Below are 25,880 nucleotides of genomic sequence, written 5' to 3'. Positions count from 1 at the left end.
TTTAACTGTAAATAAATATTTAACATCACTAGCTATAAACTGCTAGTAATTATACATAAAAATGTATATAATTGCTCACAGAGTTTAGTCATTTTTCTAACTTGAAAGCATATAAATTCGAATCAGTCTTTTCTTTCCTGATTTGGGGAACAGGAACATGAACTTTAAGCATCTTTCACGGCACTGTTAATAAAAGGTGGGCACATTCACTGTTCTCTGGGAGTGGGCCAAGTCTATTAGAAAATGTGGTTTCATTTCATCTGCTGTAAAAGAAAGCAGTTGGAACTAATTTCGAGAACTGCGTATTGAGCATCTATAATTTATCAGGCTATTTACATGTGCTCTTTATTTATTCATCATTTCAACCATATGAGGTAGGTATTGTCTGCTTTTTATGTATGGAGAATCTGAGGTTCAGAGAAATGAACTAAACTTTCTTATTATCATGCTGTTAGTATATGATAGAACTGAAATGTGAATTTAGTTCTGTCAAAATTTAAAATCTGTCATTTCCCTGATTATATTATATATTTATATTAACGTGATATAGACCCTGCACTCTGTAAACATGGTTTCTAATTGGAAAGAGGACATATTTAATGAGTATTTGTCTTCCAGGCCAATGATTATTAAGTAGAATGGTACCACCCCTGGAGCATTTGAAAACATGCAAGAACATTTTCATTTGTCATATTGACTGGGTGTTGCCACTGGCATTTAGTGATTGGGACACAGGAATGTTAAAACATTTTGCAATGCCTACTTCAGGCTCCTAGAACAAATAATTTTCTCCCACATTTGCCATTGGTGCCCCCAATGAGAGACACTGGTTTTCCTTGTGATACACATGAAGGTAGGGGGACATTTCTTCTTACTGTGTTATACTACTGTCTAGTAAAAACTATAATGCCTTTAAGCTTTAATCTCTCATTTCAGGTACTGAAAACTTTCTAGAATCATAGCCACAAAGAGGAGCAGACATTTATTTGGGACAGTAGCTTTTATTATCACCATTTACCATCTAACCCATAGTTTCAGTACTAGGCACATTTGTTTGGTAAGAGACTATCCAAAGTCTTCATGGTGTTATAGATTGTAGGTCGTAATCTGCTTCTGTGATCTGGTATTTTTCTGTCAGAATGTTTCACTGATTACTTTCTTCCTCACTTATATTCTGTTAACAGTGAACTACCAAAAGAACCCTGTTTTATGCTCTTTTCTGCTACTTTCTCGGGCGTGTTCCTTTCTCCCATTATTATTTTTTTTTAACCTCTGTAGATCTAACCCACTTTTTATTATTCAATTCAGGTATATTCTCCTCCTGGAAGCCTTCCCTGAAGCTAGAGGTGTAGGGGTAAGCGTTCTTCCTCTGCAATTCCAGAACACCCTGTTCATTTTGCTTTTAAGACATTTACCAGCATATTATATTTCAGTGTTCTGTTCTTGTTTCCCCTCTAGCTTGTAAGCTTCCTAAAGATAAGGGACTGTGTTTACTTCAGTAGATAAAAACTTATCGAGTATTTTCCCTATAATTGGAGTTTCATGAATGTTTGAACTATTCTTGATGAATATACCACCAAGGTAAGAATCTTGAGAGCGATTTTGGAGCAAGCTGTCCTTGCACCAATTCTAAGTATCCAAACATTGGATTATGTTTTGGCATTCTTTTCATTGGAATGAACCTTGCAAAATCTTAGTATATGTATTTTTCACAAAAGAGATATTTATATAGCTTTAAATCCGTCATGGATGACTAAATCTATCATAAAGTTTGGCAGTGGACACATTTTTTTGGCTTAATAAGGCTAAATTTTTGTTAAAATTTACTCTCTGCAAAGGCTTCATTCAAAAAAAATCATTTGTTTTGAATAAGCAATTTAATCAAAGTAGAAGGTAATCACATATACTTTGCAAGTAAAGTAGGAATAGAAATTAACACCCATGAATAAGAGTGAACACTTGGATATTTATTAGTGACTTCTATTTCTATTTTGAGCTATCATCATAATTGGCTTAACAAGAAACAGCACCAGGTATTATATGTAGGTGACGAATCACTAAATTCTATACCTGAAACTAATATTGCACTGTATGTTAACTAACTGGAATTTAAATAAAAACTTGGAAAGAAAAACAAGAAAAAGCAAACAAACTATATATTAATTAAACCTCAAAGAGAAAAGCTTTAGTGGGCCTGTGCCACTATTAAGAATGCAAATAGTTAAGATTCAAAAGTATAAGAAATCATTGACAATGGAATTTTTGGATAATTAAGTATTCTGATTTAAAGGAGCTTCAAATTTATGAAGTGTGAATTAGTAACCTCAATTTTTCATTTGTATTACAAATATTTCTAAAATGCTTTAGCACATTAATTTTTAAATAGGGCATTATAGAAATGCTATATCCTCCTTGATATGAGATCTTATAGTGCCTCAGGATCATTTTTCGAAATATGAGTTTCTAATTATAATTGTGGGTTATGAATGAAATTATGTGACATATCTCCTGAGTCCAGGACCTATTCTGGATAACAGTGTTTTAAGAATAATAATTTAAAGTATGTTTCCTTGTGATTTATCTCTTTCTCTTAAAAATTGTGTACAATAAAAAATAGAGTTTAGATTAGTTTGGGTTTGTTGATAATTAAGGTTTTAATGTGTCTGTGAAAAATAAGCTCTTTTGCTGATCAATGCTAATGACGAAAATGAACTATGGAACATTAGTTCAAATAAGTAAATGGTTAGAGGCTGACAGAGAAGTGAAAATATCACTTAAACTAGTGAAGTGCTCTTTGCTATTATGATATATATCTGAGCTTACTTTTAGCTTATAAATAAACATACATTCTCATAAATGGTAGTAATGAAAATTGAATTATTCCACAATTCTATTAAAATATTCCACTTTTTATATAATTAATTTTAATTGAAAAATGCATAAACTAAACCTCAATGAAAATAAAGCTGTCACCTTACATTTTTGTGGGTTTTTTTCTTGGAAAAAACTCACTGTTATATGTTAGATCGAGGTTAAGGAATTTATTGTCTTTGGTGGCTCTGACAATTAGGTTGCTGGCACGGTGAAAATCCATATTCCATTAATGTGTGAACATCTCACCTATGTGATAAATGGTATACTTTACAAAGAAGTAAAATGATGAGATTTATTTCCTCTGTTTTGGGGAAATGAGGCAAGGTGCATATGGCTATCTTGACTTAAAAAGCTGTCTCTTTACCAATAAACCACAGATAATGGTGGCTTGTTTGAGTCCAAGTCCTAAAACATGAAGATAGTTACTGAAACTTTATTTTCTTTGGACTTTTGGAGATGAAAAAGAATACATTGGGAAATTTTAACTTTGGTGTAAACATACTAATATTGCTAACAGAATTCTTTGTGATAAATTAGCCCTGTTCTATAAGGCTTTACCACATAGCACTGTAATGACTCAGGGGACATGATTTGAACTCTGGAACTTTTCAATCCTTATAAACTAATGGGATTCTACTTTATTTAGTGTTCTATTGTTCAGGTTACAGGTAAATCATCACAAAATATATAGTATAATATCCTGGGGATGTACTAAATTAGAAGCTGCCTCAATTTTATTTGAGACTGTCACTTTTATCTTGTTTATTCTGGATATGTTCTTATTTAAACTTTCAATTTTATTGAACTTCCTGATCTTAGTGTTGCCAAAACATCATTCAATATAAAATTTCAATTGCCAAAAATACATAAGAAATATATCCCATTGTTTGCAGATAATTTAAATGTATTTCTTTATCTGAGTGTTAGGACAGATTTTCTGGAACATTGGGAAGAGGGAGAGAAGGTCTACCCTTGGAACTTTTTGTAAATTTCTCTCTGCTCTCTGGTGTATTCAGTAAAGATACTCTGAGAAAAATACTCTGTGTTGAAGAGATATTAATTATGTGTGGCAGAGTTTAAAAGGGTACATTTTGGCATAAAATGAAAGTAAAAAGAAGCATTTCAAAAATAAATACCTAACACGTTCAAAGGAAAAAACAGTGGTCACTATCACTAAATGTCCTGTTCCTCAAACAGATACAGAAAATATATCTTAGAAGCAGGGTTTCTCTAGCCATATTTTTGGGACTCTGGGAAACCTTTTGCAGATGTCTCTAGTTGGGTTTGCCCATGTTAATCTTTTTTATTTTGGTTAGGAAGAACAAACATGAATACAATTTTATACACTACCTATATTTTAAAAACTCCTTGACAAGGCCATAAAATACATCTATTTGAATTCAGTTGAGTTAGATTTGTGAGACAGCTTCCGTAGGATTTTTGTATTCATCAAATTGGATTTAGAAAGAGATTTGTCATCCTAATAGGTTAAATGGGGACAAGATCTAGTCTTAAGTGGTATTTTATCATGATATTGAATAAAATTTCCTAAATTTATATAGAAGGCACAATATTTGCTTCCTCATTAAACACAAAAGAATGACTATAATCCATATAAATTTAATAACTTCTTTTTAAAAACACATTTGTAAGCTTTTTATGAAAAATATAATTTTTTTTTTCCTTGGAAAAGCTTGCTTAAAGTAGAACCAGCTTGTTAAAAATGAGTAAAATGTTGAGTTAATAACCAGTTGTCTATTTTTTGTTTGAAGAAAACACCTTTCAGCAAACTTCATGGAGAATTTATATCTGAAGATGGGCTTGTCTCATGTATATGGGAGATACCTAAAAAGCAATGTTTAATGTATTGATACTTTTTCATTCTGTTTTATTCTTAAAACTATTCAGCTTTTAAAGGGATACCATTACTGTTTAAGATTATCCCTGTAATGAGAAATCACAGCATGAATCTTGAAAAATGGTTCTACTTCATCTTTGGTCATTCATCTCCTAGTGCAAATTATAAATGTGTGAGTGCAATGTATGGCTATTTAGGTCAGATTCTCTTTCAGAACTGATGTTCCTGTTATACAGTTTACCCATCTATTAACATCCTGAAATGTCAAAAGCTTCATTTTTTAAGAGTGGAATGTCATTTTCTTTTTTACTTAGAGCAATTTACCCAGCAAAAAAGCAAGAGATTTGACAGTTGGAGCCATTGGGGCAAAGACTGGCTGATAGGAGTAAAATGTTCAAATACGTATCAGAGTTCCTACAGTTTACATATTTCTAGGACAATGCACAAGGCAAAATGGAAGCACAAATCAAAAAGATCCATTCATGTGTATATAACTACATCTGATTCCCAGATTTCAGGATTTGAGAAATATTTCTTCATTCCTGTAAACTCTATTTCAAACTCTCAAGTGACTTTTGTATTGCAACTGGTATATCATTGTGATTGCATTAAAGTAAAGAAGTATTCGATTAACTGTTGTTAACATCTAAATATCTAATGTAAACTGTGATTTAATGGTTTTCACTGATAATTAGAATTTTACTTATTGTAAGATCATTAATAAGGAAACCAAGGATATTACATATATGTGGAAAACATGTTGGATAGAGAACAAAGATTATATAGATTAATAATAATAGAGTATATAAGATGAATTCTATGAGAACTTAATTGTAATATAGAAAATGCATAATATATACAACATTGAACTTGCTTTTAAAATACTGCAAATAAATGTGTTAATTAACTGTGGTAATCATTTCACAATGTATACATCACATTGTACACCTTAAAAATAAAAATACTGTAAATAGTATTTAGATCAGTGCAAGACTACACAAGCTACAGTTTTCATATTGGCAGTCAAATTCAAACAATAAGCTCCCCCTCAAATCTTTCTGAAAATTCTCCTTTTGTGAGCAAATGGTTTGGGATGGCTGTTTTCCTTTTCCATTTCAAAAATGAGTTGGACCTGAGAAATGATTTGTTTGTTATCCATACTCCATATAGATTGAAAATACCTTCCAACATGCCCATGTGGTGGGATCCAGAGGAGTCTATGAAGTCCTATAAGGTCTGTGAAGCTGAGCCTCTGCTCCTTTCTTTTATTTTCATTCTCTGGGTAGGACTGTGCTCCTTGAGAAGGTCTGTCTGTTTGCAGTTTTCCCCTCTAAAAGCGTTGTAAGGAGTATGGAGGGTAGCAGGTTATTTTGGTGGCTTGTTTTCCTCAGCATGAGAGAGAAAAAGAGAGAAAGAGAGAGAGAGAGAGTGTATTAGGGTGGAAATCGGGCTCATTATGCCTTTCAGTTTATTCGTTTGTTGGTCCCCTGTCAACCTGCCAGCCCTCTCTGCAGGATAACTGCCCTTTGTATAATAATCTGCCAACAGTCATGGTGATTGCATTCACTGTACCCATTCTGCTGTGGAACTCCATTACGACTGGGGTTTGAATGCAAAGCTTCATGATATCTGGATATAAACAGTGTGTGGAGCCACAAAGGCATCCTTTGTATTTCTTAGTCTTCTTATAATCCCTTAAAAAAAAAAAAAAAAAAAAAAAAACTAGCTTTGAAGATAGGATTTTCTGGAAACGGGGAGGCAAATATATGCAGTTACCACTCCGTTCCATACTTACACAATGTGGCGTGCTTGAGGAGGAGGGAAGTTTCTAGTTTTAAAACCTGATTCATTTCTTAGGCTAAAGTGGGCTACATTTGAGGCTGATTGGCTACCTGTGGAGGTGTGGGTGAATTGGCCTTTGTTTTCTTGCACTTACCTTACCTGGCAGGTGGCCACATTGATTATTCTTGACTTGTGCTTTAGAAGTGCCTCTGTGATCCTTGTAAGCTCCTGCTTTGTCCACAGCAATCCAGTAGAATTCTTAACCCGGAACTGTCTTCTCAAAGGAAGATGTGCCTTTGACCTCTTTGTGGTTCTCTCCTTTGAGTCTCTGGTTTATTCTCTCTTGTCTGTGGGTGTCTGAGGTGCTTTTGAGAACAAAAAGTGACAGAATCTTCAGCAGATAAGTGACAATCACAAATCAAGGAGAAGTTTGTTTTTCCTTCCCTCCACACCCTCACCCATTAGTTGAGAGAGAGAATTAAAACCCTGAGTTATGAAGAAAAGCAACTGGGGCAGTATAGCAAACTAAGGGAATGCTCTGCCCCTGCCTTTTGTCTTTCCCAGGCCCTCCCACGGAATTTGCAGAGGCTTTGTGAAAGTCTTGGTACTCTCTTCCTCTTTCCCTCTTTCCTGGTTAGTTTTGTTGAAATTTTGACTTAGATGGAAATGATGCATTCATTCTTTTTGTGAAAAATCACTATAAACTGATATTTAAAGGATCACAATAAAGTACCGAGCACTGGCCTAGTACTTTGCTTCACATGTTTTCTCATTTAACTAATGAACTTAACGTGCGACCGTGAAAGTCAGTGCTTCCTTGGAGATTCTTTGGCTTTTTAAGACACGTAAGTTTATTTGTATTATTGTACCTTGGTTGTTTATGCAGAACATTGGCCTGTATAAATTCTTATACCTACTCTTACACACACACACGATAGCAGTGTCTGCTGATATTTTCATAAATGTAGATGGATCTAAGGCAGGTCCAAGGTCTTTTAGCTACTGTAATTAAAAGTAAAAAAAAAAATACTTGTTATATCACGATCTCTCTAACATTGAATTTTTTTTTGTAAGCTCTATGCCCAACGTGGGGCTTGAACTCACATCCCTGAGATCAAGAGTCATATGTCCTACTGACTGAGCCAGCCAGGTGTCCCTTAACATTGAGTTTTAATACATCTTTTGAGTACTTCAAGGACTTTCATGACAATGCAGAATGGAAGAAACTTGTCTTTCTGTTCCTTATGTTTGTAGGTGGTTCTCAAAATTTAGTGTGCCTACGATTCACTGGTATTTGTGTGTGTCTGTGTGTGTGTGTGTGTGTGTGTGAGACAGAGAAGAGATTCATTGGATTTATCAGGTATTGTTGTGGCACAGAGATTTGTATGTGAAGTAGGCATTTTGATTTTCATACAAGAAGCTCAGAAACCATAGTGAGGATCATGGAGAAAGGTCATCATGTGTGAAATCTAATGTTATAAATGTATCATTCTATATATGGCTCTGCTCATCAACTGAGCTGATTTAATTTGCATTTCTAAAATTTGATCACCAGAAGAACACTATATATATTCAATTTTTGTATGCATTTTAAAAAATTGTGTGAATAGCACCATATATTTTCCATTTGTCAAAAAATATTGGATAACTATTAAGTGAAAGTCAGTGTATAAATTATAAATGAACATTTTATATGAATGTAAATTGTAGTCTTAGAAATTTTAGATAAACCAAAAGAATGTAACAGTATTATGAAAGTGTATTTTATGTTAGATCTTATCAAGTAACACTTTCCACATGCCAGCAAAGTTGACTCATGATCACTCCATGTTTCACACATACGCAATAATTCCTAATCCATGACATTGCTCTCATTCATGAGTACTGATGGTAGTATTGAGGAGATTTTAAAATTCTCTTCATAGGCACACCAATGTAGTATTTAAATGCTTTCCCACGAGCCTGACTCTCCAAAATCACTCTTTTCTAGTTTTTGCTCAGGATACTTCACTTCTTGGCACTTCCTAATTAAACAATTATAAGAGTAGTCCTAACTCATAGATACTTATTTTGAGACTTGATGAAAACATATGTACACAAGCCCTTAGCACAATCCTTCATACATACTAAACCTTCTATAAATGTTTAATTAGGTGATCTGGAGTGTCAAAGAAACGTAGACAATCTACAGATTTGTTGATTGTGGATATCAGCACAGTTTTATTTAGATGTTTGTTGGACTCAACAAGGCACTTAGGTTAGTTTCTTTTATACGAAAGGAGATCTGAGAGATTTTTAAGTAAACACCCATGCCACCATCTTGCATTTCAGCAACTGAGGAACATGTATACAGAATAATGAATGAGCAATGGACTTGGTTTATTTGATTCAGATACAGAATACACACCTTCTAGCCTCACTTTACTATTGATCATAAAGTTATGGTGCCTTAACTCACAAAGGTTGAGTTCATTGTTATTGAGTAGCACCCATTTGATAATTGTTTATATCATGGAAGATATTTTTGTATGTATTTTAAATATTAGTGGGAATATGAAATTCTTTTATACTACATTTTTAAAATAATTTTTTCTTTTGGAATTGTTTTAGTAACAACACATAGCTACACAGATATTTAAATAGTCTTATAGCTAAAATTGTCTTGCCCTTTGTATGTTAGTATAAATTGGCAGAGATGGTTCTATAGTTTGGAATTGGTTCTGCATGATGATGGAGCCCAGGGGGACAATCTCCAATTTCTTGGTCCTTGGGTTTGTGAAGCTCAGGTTTTTTGGAGCCAGTCTGCTGCCAGCTGGCTTCTTCTCAGAGGAAGTACTCGGACAATAACTCTTAAAGCAGTTAGAGGAAGTCAGTCTGGTCAAAATAACTGAAAAACAACATTATTGAAATCCCTGTTTAGCATATATATATATATATATATATTTTTTTTTTTTTTTCAGCTGGCCCTGGCTGCCACGTAAAGAGGAGCATGAGGTTGGGTAGGCTATCTAACTCTGCCTGTTTTGGACTTCAAAACGTACTTCATCTGAGGATGCAGTGCTTTATTTTGATACCTGTGATGTGGTGATTAGGCTTGTATTTTAGACAGGACATGCATCAGAGCCATCATTACTCAGATTCAAACTAAATTGGACATTCTGCTCTAGGGAATAATTCTGTTCTACTCACATCTGACTGCTTGCTTGCTGTTCACCAGAGGGTAGCCCGACTAGCTCTATTAATCCTCATTTGAAAGTCCAGTCCGAAATATCACCTTCTCAGTGAATCGTTTCTCACCTTCCTCTTTCCTACCGTATCTTCCATGCTTCTCTTTGTTATAGCAATTAGTGATTTCTAATTGCTTTGTCTCACTTTTAGAGGGCAGAGAGAGTGGGATGGGCATTTTCATACTGTCTTTCTGTCCAACCTAATTTTTTTTTTCAAATCCCCAATATAATGTCAGGGTATGTTCCATATACATTGGTATACTTTCTGTATACTAAATACATTCTGTATTATCTGTTTATTATATAGCACTACTATGATATTTTAACTATATATCTTTATTTTGATACTCAATGCGTATCCAGTTTTGGCAATCATAAATAATAAGGTAAATATCTTTCATGTCACACTTTCTCTGTATTAAGTATTAGTCTCTTAGGGCATATTAGAAGTTATATAAATATTGGGTTAAATAGTAGTCATGTAATAATGGGTTGATGCCCTTTGCCAAGTTATTTCCCACATGGATTGTACCAATTGTATTCCCTACTGTAGGATTAAATATGCCTATTGCAGCATTCCCACAGTGCTGCTGCTGAAGGGTTTTTATGATGCTTGAAGTGCTGCAATCCATTTCACTTCTTCAAGTCCCAGAGTATTATTTCTTTTTTGTTATAGGAACTTTATAGTTTTGGCTTAAAGTTAAAATTTGGGCCAAAACTGTGGAACCAATCAGTTGACCAAATTTATTAGTTCATGACTCTTTACTTATTGTGTAATTTTACTTGCATTGTCAGGATAACCAAGGATATAAATATTTACTGAAATGAAAACTTAGGCTCTCTCTTCAGAGAAATGCCATATATATAATTTCCTTTCTAATTTATTTTTGGGTGATCCCTGAGGAGAATATGTTGCCTTGCACATCCATTCCTCACACCCTGCATAGCTCAGGGTGGGAAAATAGAAGTCAGTTGTCTTCTTTGGCTGCCATTTTGCTCTTTCATATTTATCTTCTTTTTTTGACAAGCCATATTCTTTTTTTTTTTTAAAGATTTTATTTATTTATTTGACAGAGAGAGACACAGCGAGAAAGGGAACACAAGCAGGGGGGAGTGGGAGAGGGAGAAGCAGGCTTCCCCACAGAGCAGGGAGCCCCATGAGGGGCTCCATCCCAGGACCCTGGGACCATGACCTGAGCTGGAGGCAGACGCTTAACCGACTGAACCACCCAGGCGCCCCTTGACAAGCCATATTCTTTTGGGATTCTTGCTGCTGGGCTTTCCCACCTTCTTTCTCTCTTATTGCTGACAAGACTGATCTTGTCTTTTTCTCATTCAGGGAACATTTAAGGGTCAGTCTCACCAAATCCTTAACCTTGTTTTCAGTGACTTCAAACAGCTGTGGTTTTAACACCTCTCAGTTTTGAGGCTTAACCATTTCTTATTACTTTACCCCTCTGCCATGAATATCCTATATCTTATCATCACCAGGTATTTCAGCTTTCAAAACCACAAAAATCAGACCTCCCTTTCTGCTTACAGTCTTTTATTCTTCCAACTGTCTCAGATACCCTCATTGTATCAGCACTTTTAATTCACCGATTTTCTTTCTTATCCATGTTACATCTCAGGTTATCATTTTCCGTACAGCCTTGCAAATATGCTTGAAAGCTTTGCTCCTTCTCCCTCCATCACACCAGCCCAGCAAGATGTCTTACCTTGTGTCAAAAGTGATGTGTTGGAAGGACCCTGGCCAGCTCAGATTCTAGTCCTTGCTCTTGTGCTGACTAGTAATACAACCTTGGCAAGTCGCTTCACTAATCTAGGCAATATAAATTGTAATGTTTGGACTAGATCATCATTTTCTAAAATATAATAGATGCTAGACCCAGATGTTACATAAAAAAAGAATCCCACAGTCAAGTGAGTTTGGCAAATACAGCATATTATTTCCTCTTACACATTTACAGTGCATAATAACATCTTAAAGTCAGAGAATTCCTATAGGGAGAAAAAACAATTTAACTTTGTTTATCCTAGCATTTCTCAACCTATTTGACTATGGAGCCTCATACACTTAATTCATATCTGCAGAACTTGGGTTCAGTAAAACACACTTTGGAAGATTCCAGGCCAAATTATCTTTGGCATTATTTATTTTTGATCTTTAATTTCATGATTTTATAATTCACTTTATGTGCTTGTTCATTCACCAAGAAAGTCTGGGATAGATACACTTCAGTATCTCCATAATTCAATGAGATGGATTTATGCTACATATCACCCACAAATGAAATAGTGCCTTGACAGTGGTCCTTCTTTAAGAAGTATTCTTTTGAGATCAGCAGTATTTTATATGCTATATCAGAGAGAGAGAAAACAATTCCTATGATTTATTAACTACAGCATGGCAAGTAATCCCTTCCTTATTCCACAGTCATCACTCAGGGAAAATGAAGGTTTCTTTAAGACCTTCCTTTAAAGTCACTTATATGAAAAAGTAGATACATTTTTTTTTTTGGAAATACATGTATATATAAGAATTGCCAATAGTTGCTTTGCATAATTTAGTGATTCTGATAGGTTGCTTGAGTAAGTGCAAGTTAAACAGATGCACGCAAGTGCAGGATTGTAAAGTTCAAAGGAAATGCAAACTTGATTAACAAAAGTCACTGTCAGAGACTAATTGTAATTCTGCAGCATATGAATCCTTGAATAATGTCCCCTAAAAGGTCAGCCAAAAGTCCCTCTTCTGTCTACTGTTCCCTTGAAGAGAGTTTTCATATTTAGGTCTTTCCTGGCATCATAAAAGCCTAGAGCTATAAAGCATTTTTTTAAAGTGTCTCTTACAAGTTAAAGCAACATTAAATTGGTGAGAATAATAGTTGAGCCTTTTCTGGTCATTAAGTAATAAAGAGATTTAACTTTAATTTAACCAAGGGTACTACATTTGAATCAGAGCTCTATGAATTGTATACATCCCTTTTTTTTTTGTTTGATTATTTCATGGTCTTAAATTTATTTTTTGAGAAAATATTTATAAATTTTACCTTTTTTCATATATTAAGTTAGCATATTAAAGATTCATGCCAATGTTATTGGTTATGCATTTTAAAATAATTCTGTTAGTTTTATTATATATACGGGATATAATTTCCCAAGAGCATAGCAGAAATAATGAATTAGTACTTAGATATTTTTCTAGCTCTAATGATTAAATGATTGCTTCAATAGTGTAATTTTTCAACTCCACATAATTAATGACTCTGGATAAGCAATTAAATTATATTTAATTTTGATAACTGTTATGATTAAATAATTACATATTTTTGTTATTTCTAAAAATTAATTGTTTTATTGGCTGTGATGTTGATTGAGTTCTCATTTAATTTGTTGATTTTTGTTTTATAGGAAACATTTTGTAAGGCAAACAAAAAGCCCATGTTGATACCATGGCAAAATCTCTCTGTTTATTGCATGGGCAGGGATAAAAACTGTGGTCTAAATACAAGGGCAATTATGTATATTAATAGATTCAAGAACTCTACCTAGAGGATTGTCATTATCAATACTTTCTGACAGGAAGTTTTCTGTGGCATATTATACTTTTCTGTCTCTTGTCCTCCTGTAAAATATTCATCATTTTTTAGTGATTTGAAGAACAACATCAAATGTAATTTCTCCTTATTTGCAGAGGACACTGACTTGGTAGCAAAATATCACATTTCAAAAATAAATTCCAAAATTGTTCTCTTCAGGCTATAAAATTTGCATGGGTTGAAGAAGAGGTTTATGGCATCTGATTTCTTCGATTCAAGAGATCATCTGAGGAATTACTATATTGGGATGAAGTGGGTTAGGAGCTGCTCATGTAGATAAGACTGTGGGGGTTTTATTCATTTGGCAAACCTTTTTGAGGGCTTACTGCATGTGAGGCTCAGTTGCTCCTGTGCGAGCAAGGAACTTATAGTAACAGCTGACATATATATATATATATATATATATATATGTGATGCTCTGTCAGAAGGGGCAGGTTTGCCTAAGGAAACAAACAAAGTCATTTTAACCATGGGCATCACTTTGCAAGTTTGAGGTTTCTGTTACCTTACCACAGTTTGACACTGGGTTGGTGTCATTGATGAAATTTAATCTTATCCAGAATAAGGCAGTTATGCTTAGTATTGAACAGAAAGAAATTTAAGAATAACAGCCATTCTTAGAGGTCCTAATTATGAAAAATTAGGATGGTGAAGAAGTTCCAGACCATGTTATATAAAGGAATATTGAAAGCCAGTTTAGCCTAAGGAAGAGAATAAATACTTGGGGGCAGGGCAACCTTGTATAGTTGTCTGTAGATGCCATGATCCATGCTCTTACTATTTTGTGTCCTCCTATAATTATCCAGGATGTTTGTGAGAGTTAATGCAACTTTCAGAGCACCTAAAATTACATACTTGAGTGTACTAGAAACTTTAAGCTCTTCCATTGTTATGTGAAACTTCCCTACATTGATAATGAGGAAAATTGTTTATAAATTCTTTATATGCCTTTCATTATATCAAAGTGAAAACTTCCAGCTTTGTAAGGAAAAATAAAAGAGGTATAGTTCTTTTTTTTTTCCTGCTAACAAATAGGAAGGTATATTATATTTGATTCCCCCTGGTGACTACGTCACTTCCTACAGCTATAGGAAGGTACATTAGCACTTTCAGGCCAATAGGTACCACTTAATGCGTTATCGAAATAGTAGAGCCCATTGTATTATTAATACACCATCTTGGTTTTCAGTATAAAACTCACAACTACTCAGAATGGTGTTTTGAACCGTAAGTCCTGCAGTGTGGTGTCTCACTTCACCAAAAATAAAGAAAGCCAATGCAAAGTTTCCCAGTGTTTAACCCCCTTGATTCATACTTAAAGTTCTAGTGAAAGTAATGACTCCATTCAAATGAAAGGACCTATCACAGACATTTGCTTTTTATTTTTTATTTTTATTTTTTAAAGATTTTATTTATTTATTCGAGAGAGAGAATGAGAGATAGAGAGCACGAGAGGGAAGAGGGTCAGAGGGAGAAGCAGACTCCCCGCTGAGTAGGGAGCCCGATGCGGGACTCGATCCCGGGACTCCAGGATCATGACCTGAGCCGAAGGCAGTCGCTTAACCAACTGAGCCACCCAGGCGCCCGACATTTGCTTTTTAATAAGTTAAGATACACAAAGATCTTGCGTATTCTGTGAGAAAAAATGTTGAGGTTTTTGTACTGTGCTCAAAACCAGAATCAAAAGAGAATGAATTTACCAGTTTGATCAATGAAATCTTTTTTTTTTTAATGAACCTTTATTTTAGTCATCTTCTATATGGAGAAATTGCATTTATTTTACCATGGTGAAAAGTTAGCTTCAGGTACCTGTTAAAAATTTAGAAAATTTGTATCTTTATTCTGTAGCTATCAAAACAGGTTATATTCAGATTTTTGATTCTCATTTCTCAAAACAGACTTTGTTAGTGAATTATTGTACCCCAGTGGATTATTTCTTGTCCATCATTTTTTAAAGATAAACAAGCTGACTTGTTAATGATTCCTCATCATCTAAAACCAACAGAGAAGGGGTGCCTTGGCGGCTCAGTTGGTTGAGCTTCTGACTCTTGATTTCAGCTCAGGTCATGATCTCAGAGTCCTGAGATTGAGCCCCACATGGCACTCTGTGCTCAGCGGGGAGTCTGCTTGAGATTCTCTCTCCCTCTGCCCTGCCCCTCCTCGTTTCTCTCTCACTAAAATAAGTAAATAAATCCTTAGCAAAAATAAATAAAACTACTGGAGAACACTTTTAGATAATTTTAGCACTTTTTCTAAACATGTAATAAAAGCAAATGTTATTTAAAAAATTGAAAACTTGGTTAGCAAAAAGAAGCCATATAAAATCAAACCTGAAAACCCAGAGATAAGACACTTTTTATTCCCATATTCACATTTGAATGTTTTTAATCAAAATAATCATAATACAGTTATTTTCCTATGTAGCTGACTCTTCATTTTGTATATATTTATGTCATATAAATTGAAATTACCAGGAGGGTAATTTTTGAATGTGTTTGAAAATATTTGTTAATCTTTTTTCTTTTTTCTTTAAAAAAGTCACAACTTGCTCTTCTAACATTCTGCTATTGTTCTTCCCTGGGTACTTCAGTGAGACCATGTAATAAATATTCTTTATTACTACAAAGCAGAGCTGTGGGGGAAAAAAAACATGGCATATTCAAATGAGTATACTGATAGTATTGCCAGAATAAATGTATATTCTTAAAATACATTAACAAAACATATTCTTTGGAATGTGGATGCATAATTCTCAAATTAAACTTTTACAAGACAGAATTAAGGTTGTTTAATGAGTGAAAATAAATTTCTATGATACAGAAAGCTTAAATGTGAGAAAAGGACTAAAGGTATAAAATATGGTAGATATAATAATGAATTTTAAAACCTTAGTAAATCATGACTGCCATTTTATTAGACATTGTTTCATAAACTGGAAGACCTGACAATCTGATAAATTTGCCTTTTAATATTCAGTGGTTAATTTTTTAAATAAATTATTCTTTTGTCTCCTACTGCACCAGTTAGCTAAATTTGTCTTAAGAAATGTGGAAATCTGCAGTTAAGGCAAAGTAATACTACAAATGAAAGTAAAGATTTCTGGACTTAAAAAGTAAAAAAACAAAACAGAACTATTTTAACGAAGTTTTTATTTAGTATAATTTCAGAAGAGAATTTTGAAGGGATGGTGAAGGGTTTGGGAATATGGTTATTTAAGATATATGTGTTTACCTTAAAATATTTATCTTATTTCTATAAGGACTGGTTATGGTTGAATATTAAGTACAGAAAATTTTTATGATGTTCCTAGTTACCATGTGTAAAATAGCAATGCTAATTTTAAATATAACAGAACATTTTGAATCTTATGAAGTAGTAAAACTTGATAATCTTTTATTTTGGTATGTCGAGATGTGTTCTATCAATATGTGGATTTGTTTCCTGTACAATTTTTAACATTTAGAAAGCATTCTCTGAATAACAGAAAACAAAAGCAATTTTAAAATGTTCTCAACTGCTGAGAACTATTTATAATATGATTCTACTTTAAAGGTAATTAATTTTGGTTATTGTTTTTCTTTCAGTGATTATAGAAAATGTAACAGCATAACCCATAGTTATTTTATTTTTTTAAAAATTTTTTTGTTTTATTGTTATGTTAATCACCATATATTACATAATTTGTTTTGGTGTAGTGTTCCATGATTCATTGTTTGTTCATAACACCCAGTGCTCCATGCAGAACGTGCCCTCTTTAATACCCATCACCAGGCTAACCCATCTCCCCACCCTCCTCCCCTCTAGAACCCTCAGTTTGTTTTTCAGAGTCCATCATCTCTCCTGGTTCGTCTCCCCCTCTGACTTACTCCCTTTCATTCTTCCCCTCCTGCTATCTTCTTCTTTTTCTTTTTTCTTAAAATATGTTGCGTTATTTGTTTCAGAAGTACAGATCTGTGATTCAACAGTCTTACACAATTCACAGCGCTCACCGTAGCACATACCATCCCCAATGTCTATCACCCAGCCACCCCATCCCTCCCACCCCCGACCACTCCAGCAACCCTCAGTTTGTTCCTGAGATTAAGAATTCCTCATATCAGTGAGGTCATATGATACATGTCTTTCTCTGATTGACTTATTTCACTCAGCATAACACCCTCCAGTTCCATCCACGTTGTTGCAAATGACAAGATCTCATTCCTTTTGATGGCTGCATAATATTCCATTGTGTATATATACCACATCTTCTTTATCCATTCATCTGTTGATAACTACAAGTCTCTTCTTCCCAAAATGATACACCAGAATTCTCTATTTTTTTCTATATAAGGCTCACCATATTATACAACACAATGTCCCTTTATCAACTTTGATCAAGCCCAGACTCCTAGCTGGATCACACAAAGGCTGTAACTGCTTACCTCTTTGACCATCTGTTAAAAGGCATTATATTAGTGCTTGATTTATAGGTTGTAGTGAAGATCAAAGGAAATAATGCTTACCAAATACTAGTACCTTTATATGGAACAAGCACTCAAAAAATGTTAGATATTGTTATTTTCCATTAAACTGTGTGGTCAATAGGGCTTTTTTTTTTTTTTTTTTTGTGATATTTCTCCATGGCTCTTAAAATTGTACCTTATCTATAGTCAATATTTGTTAAATGAATCACTAAATGAATGAATCAATGTTTCATAGATGGTATTTTCTCACTACACCTTGCTTCTATTTATTTTTGAGTTAGCCATTGAAAATGTTAACATTCACTACTTCTTAACATTTATTCTATAAATATTTTTTGAGTGGTCACTCAGAACCAGGACAGTTTCTGAGGTTGTCAATAGGTTAGGATATATTTAGTTATTTTAAAAGTTTATTAGTTTGACAGATACATATTGAGTACTATATATGTATGGGCCAGGTGTGATAGAGAATGTTTCAGAAGGGGTTCAGGTTGGAAGCAGGGAAACAAGTTCAAGCATAATGCTGATATCAATTACGAGAAAATTATTTGAGGTGCTGACATCCATGGAGCGTGAGCCCATATGTGTTATATTTTCAGTTAATACAACTATCATGGTCCTTTTAAGATTTTGAATTCTATACTGAAGAGTAATTATGTAGTAGAGAGTATAATTTTTATGAAAAGGTATGCTTCTTCCAAAATATTCTGATAGAGGATTTTCTTTTTGCCTAGGCAAATTTGGATGTCTATAATAACTGTCCTGTCAAAAGTATAAAATTAAGAGCAGCAATGCGGTGCTCTTTCTGTTATTCCTAATTACTACTTTGGTACATTCGGGCACCTAATGATTTGAGTGATATGTTAGGAGTTGAAAATTTTCAGTGCTTGTTAGTCCCCAGACTTGCAGCTCAACACGAAAGGAAAGGAACTGAGTCTCTCCATTTATTTGACCTCCGGTTCAAAAATCCCAAGAGAGGAATCTTTCAGGTTGAGCTGCTTTAGCTTATGGAGATAGGTCCTAACACTTCCCAGAAGGAGACATTTGCTGCTGTTTTGGGCAAAGTGGTCCAGATGGTCGGAGTTATTAATTTAGTTGTGTGCTGTTCTGTATAAGGAAGTAAATAAGTCTGTGTATACGTATTTATATTTCTTTATATTTTACATGTGTACATATATACCTAGGTATATATGATATATGTTTATAGTTATATACACATACATGTATAAGTATATTCTACCCTGCTATTTTACACCATTTCTATTACTAATGCATTTTAAGTTTATGTTATGAATTGTTTTCATGGAAAACATGGTAAAAAGCCTATTTAGTTATTTAGATATTTGTACGCTTATGGATAAAATATGTAAAGTGGCCATTAGTATGTTCTCGGTTTTTATCCCTTTTATCTTAATAGGTAGCCTTATTTTTCCAACTATTTTCATGTAAATGTCTATATTATTCACCTATGAATTTTCTAATCAACGGTGTATAATTTTCTCGATTAGTCATAACTTTGAGGACAAAAAAGGGAAGCAGCCTATTTTGTTTTCCCACACATCATCTGAATGTTTATATTTAGGTTGTGATATCAAATTTGTTGAAAGGTAATAGGCAAAGAAGGAATTTGGTAGGCGACAATACTGGATATAAATAGTGAGAGTTAACAAAATTTAAATTATGGGTAGAAATGTCAAACTGTTGTGATACTGATTTGAGATGTTGTAGTTGTATTGAAAGAAATGAAAACTTGGGAAAAAATTGAAAAATATTTCTGATTAGACCAACAAAGAAGTCTGAATAAAATGTTGTGTAGTTCAAAAATGCTGATCAGTGGCTGTGGTATGTTGATAAACTAGCTGAAGCACAGAAAGAAAAGAGTGAAAGATCTTAGGTGGTGGTGGTTTTGCTAAGTGACTGACGTGTTACCTCTTAATCCTCTTAAACACCCTATGATATAGATAATGATACATTGCCTTTTCATAGGGAACAAATTGAGGTATAGAGAAGGTAAGTGGCTTCCCTTAGGTCTCACAACCAGTGATTGGAGGATCAGAGACGGAATCCTTGGCAGTCTGGCTGCCATTGTTCATGCTCTTAATTACTAAACTATGCTGCTTCTATCAAATAGTTTATTCCCAGTACCTGGAAGTCTAAGTATATTACATTACAATATAAAATGGACTTACAGAAACAAAATTATTTAAGGCAAAATTATGTTAAGAGCAATACAAATAATTATAGAAATAAAGGAAGGGTTTATTTGAGAAGAAATTTTAATGGTTGAGGTTGTTTATTTGGGAAATGGAACACAGTGGCATATATTATATTCATATGAAGTCCTCTATTACCCAGAGATGATAAGACTTTTTTTTATGCTGTAGTGACCCAAATGGAATACAGAATTTGAACTCTGACTCAATAAGCTATTGTAAGATATATAAAATTTTCAAAATTATTAATCAGGAATGTGAATGATCTGCCCATTACCTCTGAGTTCAGAGAGGCCAGGACAGTGCGTTCTGAAGAAATTAGCATGATTTATTAGTACTTCCAAGTCTTATTCATTTCAATTTATCAGCATGACCTTGCTAAGACTCTTTAAAAAGCTTCTAGTGTTCACCTTGAGTCTCTGTTCTGCCTTGGTTTGAACAGCGGTATAGTTTTATGGCCTCTTTTCTTCTTGCAGTTTATACTTACTAGAGCGGGTCAGTCTCTGGTTTCAACTTTTCCTTCAGTCACAGTCTGAATTGATCAGAATATTTAAGGTCAGTGGATCAGAATAAGTTGCCCTTGGCCCTTTAACTTAAAAGTAGAAACATAAAGACTAGATTTATTTTATGAAAATAGGAGTATAGAGACCTCTTTTCTTCTTTTTTAAAGATTTTATTTATTTATTTGACAGATAGAGACATAGCAAGAGAGGGAACACAAGCAGGGGGAGTGGGAGAGGGAGAAGCAGGCTTCCCGCCAAGCAGGGAGCCTGATGCGGGGCTCAATCCCAGGACCCTGGGATCATGACCTGAGCTGAAGGCCGACGCTTAACGACTGAGCCACCCCAGGCGCCCCCTAGAGACCTCTTTTCTAATACCAATTCTTTAGTTGCCTGATGGATGACATTCGTTGAGATGCGGCTAAGGTTTGACATTCTCATCTTAAACTTTGGTGAAATGAAATCTGCTTACTGCTCAGAAATGCTGTAAGGGTCAAGTAAGATAAAAATATTTTCATCAGCTATAAACAGACGCCACAACTGTAAGCATTATATTATTATTATAATTGATTGTTGTTAGTTTAAGCCTCTTCTAAAAACCCTTCCTCTCAGAGACATGTATTTTACTCTCAAAATATATATGTATATACATAGCCTATCTTTAAACTAATTTTTCAATCCTTACATTATTCTAATGCATTATTCACGCCACAGAAATTGAGCAGGTTCCTGTTATATGTACTTGGTTTAAAAGCATTTTCTAAGTTCTCAGGTGAAGGTACATATCAAAATACGAAAACCTCCATTTTACCCATCTGTCTGAAATTGGTGATTGTGACTGAGCCCTTTGTGGCCCTATTTAGACAAAATCTGTCTTGGCAGTCTCAGCAGACATTGACTCTACTTTTTCCTCAAGATACTTGTATATGTATGTATGTACAATGTAGTTGCTGACCATTTCTCTTCCCAGCACAGCAATGCCAGCCTTCCTATGGGAGTTACACATTTAGCAGAGAAGAAAAGAAGAAATGGCAGTTTTTCAATAAATGTTGGTTAGATGTATGAAGAATGGATTGTTTCAAGTATGGTCTTTTGGCTGCAGATACAATGTTCATGGTAATATTCAAGTTTCAAAGTGTAATCTTGAATCCAATAGTTAATTTGTTTCCTTTTATTAATTTAAGATTTAGTAGTAATAACAACAATTTTGTTAATTAGTTAATTTGGTTTCTTTTATTAAATTAAGATTTAGTAATTATAACAATGTAATACTTATTAATTATTTTGGGTCCATACAAATATATATGTGGATGCTATTTCCTTTTTTTTTTTTTTTTGAGATTTTTATTTATTTGACAGAGAGAGACACAGCAAGAGAGGGAACACAAGCAGGGGCAGTGGGAGAGGGAGAAGCAGGCTTCCCGTGGAGCAGGGAGCCTGATGCGGGGCTGGATCCCAGGACCCTGGGATCATGACCTGAGCCGAAGGCAGACACTTAACAACTGAGCCACCCAGGTGCCCCTGTGGATACTATTTCTACAGGAAAACTTAAATGCTAGTACCTTATATATAGAATGTCATATTTATGACCAGTGGATAGAGGAAATTATATAAACTTGACACAATTTTGTTTCTTTTATTCATGATAAATTCCTTTTCTGTTTTCTAAAAATTTTAGAATATAAGAGATTTTTCCCCTACTCAGATTACTTACCTACTAGTATTCTCATTGGTGTCTAGTTAAGGTTATAGATTTCTGTGTTCCAAACAAAGATGTTAGAAGAGCTTGCATTTTTAGCCTTAAGAAATATGGAACACTAGATCAAAAACTAATGATGTAATGTATGGTGATTAACATAACATAATAAAAAAAAGAAATATGTTACGTAAAATTCTTTTCAGAACACTCAGGCTACTTCAAATGCACTGTCTTTTGGTACTTCATTAGTAAAATGGAACATTGTTTTTGTTAATGGAATAAAAATGATTCCACATATTAAGAGGAAGCATCCAAAATTATATTTTCCTTAAAGAGGAAAAAAAAATAGTTATGTAACTAATGACCATCTACAATAGCTTTTTTCATTTCCATAATACTGATCATGGTTTTTATTTCATTTTTGTAAGGATTTTGTAATACTCTAGTGAAGTAAACACAATTCATTCCATGGGATATTTGACAAGGTCATTATATTAAATAGCTTCTTCAGATTTTGCTTCTTAATTTTCTTTGCTTGGTCTCATTTTAAATTAAAAACAAACATTAAAATTTCCCTTGCAGTTTCTCTTCATAAACAAAACTTCTTGCAAATCCATTTTACTATTTATCATAAGCGGGACAAAGATAAGTGTAAAAAAATAACCAGTTAAAATATCCTGTCTGCTAAGTCCTGCTCTGAAAAGGTTGTTTTTTTCTGTTTGACACAACCAGTTGAACTATCTGGTATTTTGTTCCTCAGTGAACACTTTTCAGGCTATATCTCAATTTACTCCCTGGTATTTGACAACTTAGTGATACAATTTATTGACAAAATACAGTGCTTTGGATTTTTTTTTCAGTAAAATGTTGGTCAGATTATATGTGCAAAGATGATTGAATTAGTTAATCAAGTCATTATCCATTGGCATTAGCAAATTTTAAAGCTTATTTTATCATGTTGATCTGGAAGAAGTAGTGACCCATAGCCTTCTTTTACTAAATGATTACATTTTCTGATTTTACAATACAGATGTACTAAATTAAATTGCTTATTAAAGATCACTATTTAGTGTGTATATGAGGTTCATTAAAATATCGTGGAATAAGAAAACTTTTTAAGGGCATGAATTGCAGTATAATAGAATTAATGCAGTAGAATTTTTTGTTATATTGAAGGATAACATAGTATGGCATGTTGGTATTTTTCCATTAACATATTAATGTGTATCTATTAAGGAATACAGAAAAGAAGAAAATAAGAACTTTTCACTTATGAGGTCACCAAATTTAAAAAATATTTAATATATTTTATTTTACCCTTTTTATATTGTTTTAAAACAATTCTAATATTATATATACTACCTTGGTTTCCTGCTTTCTTTAGTTTACATTGTATTGTAAGTATTTTTAAGACCATTTTACACTTTTCATAATGGGGATGGTTTCATTTAGGCATCAAAAGCCACATTTTTTGGTAGCTATTTGGCTTTAATAACTGGGGAGCCTCTTGATAAAAATATATTAATATGACAGTTTTCAGACCCATGAAAGTTATCTAAAACAATAAACACCTTGATCTGTTTGGGAAGAAAGGCAAAAATCAAGAACTCAAGGAGAAAATATTCAATATATACAAATTGGAACATTTCTATGAAAAAACACTGCTCTAACATAAGTCAGAAGCAATCACTTACATATGATGGGTGAAGGAGACTACAGTATTACCAGTGGTTAAGGTGCAGACCTTAGAACCGGGGTGATTAATTATGGGCAATTTACTCCGCTTATACACAGGTATGAGGATGAAAGCTTCTGCCCGAATTTTCCTCCTTCCATCCTCTTAACCATCAGGCTTTAATCCTGATCATCCTATCAAAATTGTTCTTTTCAGTGTTCATGCTGTGAAATCTAGAGATCAGATATTAGTCTTCTCATCTTGATCTTTCAGCAGCCTTTGATACAGATTGTCTCTCTTCCTTGAAACCCTTTTTTCAGCTTTCTTTTGTGCACCCCACTTTTCTAGTGTTCCTTTATTTTTCTGGTATCTACCTTCGTTTTCTTCGATAGTTTCTCTCTATCATCCCCAATCTCAGAAATGCCCAGAACTCCGTCTTTGCTACTTTTCTGTTTTCTACCTATATTCTTTTCCTTGGAGATACCTTATTTGCATTAAATATTATCTAAATGCTGATTATTCCCAAATTTTTATCCCTAGCCCAAACATTTACAACTGCACGTTCACATATGTAGCCACATTCTCAAACATCTCCACTAGTTTTGTAATAGATACCTCCAACATACTAAGTCCAAAGCTAAACTTTTACTCTCCCCCTCACACACCTAACATGTTTCCTGAAGCTTTTAACAGCGTCAAAAATGGCAACTCTTTTCAGTTGCAAATGTAGAAAACATTGACTTCTTTCTCCCTCACACCTCATATCCAGTTCACAAGTAAATCCTATTGGTTGTACTTTACATACGGTGAAAAGTTGAAAATTCTACAACTTGTCACTGCTTACCCTGCCACCATCTTCCAACTAAAATGCGTCCTCACGGGCGCCTGGGTGGCTCAGATGGTTAAGTGTCTGCCTTCGGCTTGGGTCATGATCCCGGGGTCCTGGGATCGAGTCCCGCATCGGGCTCCCTGCTCCTTGGGAGCCTGCTTCTCCCTCTGCTTCTCTCTCTCTCTCTGTCTCTCATGAATAAATAAATAAAATCTTTAAAAAAAAATAAATAAAATGCGTCCTCACTCACCTGGATTATTATCCTGTCTTTCTAACTCGTCCACCTCTCCCATATAGTCTGTTCCCAACACTGCAACCAGAGTCATTGTTTAGAATATGTCATAAATTTTACTCTCCCCAAGATTTTCCAGCGGCTTTCTATCCCATGTAATAAAAGACAGTGTGAATGATAGCCTACAAAATTGTACCAAAATAAGGATTTAGCCTCTTGTTAGGTGTCTGATGCCTTCCATCATTTTTTTCCCTTTCACTCCTGTAGCCTGTTAGCCTCCTTGTTGGTATTTAAAATCTTTTTCACCTCTTGCCCGAGGGCCTTTGCACTTGCTCCCCTCTGCCTAGAACATTCTTGCCAGAGATATCCACAGACCTTGCTACCTCGGTTCCTTCAGGTTTTTACTGAAATGTCACCTTCTCAGTGAAAGATTCTTTTGTTACACTATCTAAAAAGTTTAAATCCTTACACATTTGTTATCATTTCACACTGTGAAACATACTGTATATTTTACTTAGCATGTTTTGTTATCTAAGTCCCTCAAAGTTAGGAATATTTGTTTTGTTCATTGCTTTATTCCCAGCACCTGAAAAAAATGCTGAGCACAAAGGAGAAGCTTAATGCATTTGTTAAATTAATTAAATATTTATTGAATGAATGAATTTTAAATCACTTACTACATATTCAGTTCTTAGTATTCACTATTATCCTGTTATTATTTTCATTACTATAAATATTTTTATATATAGTACTGATTAGTCTTCATCTCTAGTATTGGTTTTCTATCTCGATTGCATTTCTGTGGGAGAAATATAAAAAAATGACCTCCTTGTACCTCCTATCAGTGGAGAGAGGCATAGGAGGGAGGGGATTTCTTTCAGTCTTTTGACAAAATGTCTGAGGGGTAGGATGCAACAGAGATGCCTGGG

The 25,880-nt window shown here is 34.1% G+C and overlaps 1 pseudogene; it reads right to left on the bottom strand.

Moving 5' to 3' along the window:
* The window catches only part of LOC114206679 (large ribosomal subunit protein eL28 pseudogene), a 40,535-nt pseudogene extending 15,490 nt beyond the window's left edge, over positions 1-25,045 (bottom strand).
* Positions 25,046-25,880: the final 835 nt, after the last annotated feature.

The sequence above is a fragment of the Eumetopias jubatus genome, unplaced genomic scaffold (assembly GCF_037043125.1).
Source record: "Eumetopias jubatus isolate StellerSeaLion01/CBP00866 unplaced genomic scaffold, mEumJub1_p1.0 scaffold_2, whole genome shotgun sequence".
NCBI lineage: Eukaryota > Metazoa > Chordata > Mammalia > Carnivora > Otariidae > Eumetopias > Eumetopias jubatus.
This window is presented reverse-complemented; position numbering and strand designations above follow the sequence as displayed.